The sequence below is a fragment of the Urocitellus parryii genome, unplaced genomic scaffold, assembly GCF_045843805.1.
Source record: "Urocitellus parryii isolate mUroPar1 unplaced genomic scaffold, mUroPar1.hap1 Scaffold_347, whole genome shotgun sequence".
Lineage (NCBI taxonomy): Eukaryota > Metazoa > Chordata > Mammalia > Rodentia > Sciuridae > Urocitellus > Urocitellus parryii.
This window is the reverse complement of record NW_027553145.1, coordinates 170,577-174,312: the sequence shown is the minus strand read 5'-3', so window position 1 is coordinate 174,312 and position 3,736 is coordinate 170,577.

Below are 3,736 nucleotides of genomic sequence, written 5' to 3'. Positions count from 1 at the left end.
TTTAAATATTTTTTTTAGTTGTAGATCGTCACAATAACTTTATTTTATTTATTTATTTTTATGTGGTACGGAGGATTGAACCCAGTGTCTCATGCATGCAAGGCAAGTGCTTTACCACTGAACCACAACCCTAGCACCCCCCAACACTAGGATTTTATATATGTAAGATCATACAATCTGCAAAGAGGAACAATTTATCTTTTTTTCTTTCTGGTTTGAATGAGTTTTCTATCTCCTGCCTTATTTCTCTGGATAAGACTTTCAGTAAAGTGTTGAGTATAAGTGAGGGGGAATCCTTGTTTTGTTTTTTCATATCTTTGATGAAAAGCTTTTTGACTTTTGTCTGTTCAGTTTCATGTTAACTGTGCATTTTCTTTAAATGGCTTTCATGGTGTTGAGGTGCATTTCTTCTATACTTAACTTGTTCAGAGTTTATCATGAAGGAGTGTTGAACTGTATAAAAGAAACGTTCTATATCTATTATGAGGGTTTTACCCATTGTGTTAATATGATGAATCATATAGAGTGGTTTATTTGTGCTAAACCGTTCTCACATCCCTTAAATAAATCCTTCTTGATTATGGGGAATTACTTTTTTAATGTGCTGTGGACTTCATTTGGCTATAATTAGGTTGAATATTTTGCCTTGGTGTTCATCAGGATTATTGTTGCTGTGTGTTTTTCTGGTTTTGACATCAGGTTCACGGGGTTCACATGGGAAGCACCCCCTCTTTAATAAAAAAAAAAGCTCAGGTGTGAGACAATGCAAGAAGTCTTAGTAGTGAAATGATTGGGTTATGAAAGCCTTAACCCAATCGGTGCATTCATTTTCTGATAGGAATAACATGGTACTAACCGTAGGCAGGGAGAGTATGACTGGAGGAAATAGGTTGCAGGGGGGAGCAGGGGTGACTTTGAGCTATATATTTTGTCTCTGGTGAGTGTAGGCCTCTCTCAGCTTCCTGGCAACCTTGTTCTGAGCTGTTTTTCTGCTCCATACTCCTCTGACATGATGCTCTGCCTCACCTCTGGCCCAGAGCAAGAGTCAGCTGTCTATGGACTGAGACCTCTGAGTCCATAAGGTCTAAGCAAATTTTTCTTCCTTTAAAATTGTTCTTGTTGGGTCTTTTGGCTATAACAGTGGAAAGCTAACTAAAATATATCTCTACAGTATGTTCAAAAGAATCCCTACATCTTAAGTTTTTTTGGAATAGTTTGAAGGAAAAAAAATGTATTAGTTCTTCTTTAAATATCAGGTAAAGTTCAGCAGAGGAGTCAAATCCTGGGCTTTGCTTTGGTGGTGGAAAATGTTTTACTCCTGTTTCATACTTTTATATTATACCTTTTAATCATTCAATCTGTTTTCTTTTTTATTGGCTTGTGTAGATATCCCTTTTCTTACTTCAATTTTGCTAGGTTGTAAGTGGCCAAGAATTTATACATTTTTGTCCAAATTTTATAATTTCCCTGATATAGAATCATTCATAATAATTCTTTATAATCATTTGTATTTTGTGATAACAACTGTGATGCTGCCTTTTATATTTCTTGATTTTAGTTAATTGAAGCTTCTCTATTTTTTCATAATTGGTCTAGCAAAAAGTTTGTTGACAATATTATTTTGAAAGATCAACTATTTGGTTGATATTTTTTACTTTATTTTTAGTATCTATTTTGTGTGTTTCTGTTCTAATCTTTGTTATTTTGTTTTTTTCCTAGTCGTATATGGTTTAGATTTTTTTTCTAGTTCCTTGAGATATAGTATTATGTCATTTGTTTGAGATCTTTCATCTCTTATGACATATGTGTTTATTGGTATAAACTTTTCTCTTAGAATTTCTTAAAGCAGTTCTACTTTCTAAGATGGTAGTTTTAAGGAAAAAAGTAATTATTTAGATGGATTTAACAAATTTTTGCTCATTCAGTAAACTGTTTCTCTCTCCAATGCAGCAGTTGTTGATTTGAGAACATGTCGCCATGGATAACAAATGAGCTGTACTTGGCATTTCACCCTTGGGGAGATTTGCTAGAAAAAGACTTCCCAGGATCAGGGCCACAGAAATTTGTATTAATTGCCTCTGAACCTAAAACTTTCCAATAGCTTACATCTTTTTATAGGTATTTATGGGTGAAGCTCTTAGTATTTTCACTTAAAATAAACTCCAGCTAATTGTTATGATTGTTCACAAAATAGCACCTATAACCTTTGTTGGTTTTTTTATTGTTATAAACAATAGAAATAGATTATCCTACAGATTTTTTTTTTTTTATATACCAGGGATTGAACTCAGGGGCATTCAACCACTGAGCCATATTCCCAGCCCTATTTTGTATTTTATTGGAGACAAGGTCTCGCTGAGTTGCTTAGCACTTCACTTTTGCTGAGGCTGGCTTCGAACTCTTCATCTTCCTGCCTCAGCCTCCAGAGCTGCTAGGATTACAGGACTATGCCTCTACACTTGGCTATAGTCCTGTAAACTATAGGTTGGAAGATCAGGATATCAGAGCATTGTGCTCCCTCTGGTTTCGCTAGGGGAGAGTCCCCTTAGCTTCCTCCTAACTTCTAATCATTTGCCCACTGTTATAGCCATCCATGACTTTCATCTGAGCTCATCCCTGTCTGCCTCTGCAGGGCTCAGCACTCTTCCCTCACCTGTCTGTGTCTTCCTTCTTTATAAGGAAGACTAGTCTCAGAGTTAAGGGTTTGTCCTACTCTATCTACTGTGGCCTCATTTTAGCTAATCACATCCATATTATCCTATTTCCACACAAGGTCACGTTTTGAGGCACCAGTGGTTTGTTTTGTTTTGTTTTAGAAACTTTACAAAGAGCTATACCTGTTTGACTTGCACAGTTTGATAAGCTTAGTCATAAAGTCTCATGATGCTACCACCACCGTTAAGGTAATATACATATCCAACACCTCCTAGTTTCCTCCTATCCCTTTTGTTTTGTTTTATTTTTTTTCTATTGTGAGAACATTAAACACAAAATATCCATTTAATAAAGTTTGAAGTGGAGAATACATCATTGTTAACTAGAGGTGTTGCACAATAGAATAAGCTATCTTTGAAATCTTTACAAAGGCCAAGGTTGAAACTCAGTGGAAGAGCAGTACTGTAGCTCATGTGAAGCCCTAGGTTTGATACCCAGCACCAAAACAAAATATAAATCATACATGTATAATCTTTTCTTTCCAAAATAAACATCCCCCCAGCCAATGTTTGTCAAACTCGTAATTTTTATGAATTTGTACAAAATATCACATTATTTTAATTATAGTTTTTTTCAAAATTAAAAAAAATTGCTTAAAATATATCATGCTGTAATAAATGGATCTGTCATGTAATAGGACACACAACTGCACAGTGTTAGACAAAAGGTCAAAATTCACAGTTTTCTCTGTGTACCTCTATATAGAATAGGTATTGAAGAAAAGGATTCTTCTGATTTCTTGACCTAACACTGGAGCTCTCAAAACTGCTATATATATGAGGCCACCTCCCACTGCACTGATGTGTTCAATCTCCAACATGAAAATAAATTAAATGCTCCTAATAGTCTTTGTAAATTATAGAAATATTCATAGTTTATTTCACATGTAATTCCCAATTGAACGCTGAAAATGGTTATTAAATATTCCATTTACTTTTCTATTTTTCAAAAAACTCAAATCATTTAATCTTTGCTCATAAAATTTATTTCTATTCCCTCTATCTAAGGAATGATATTTTTC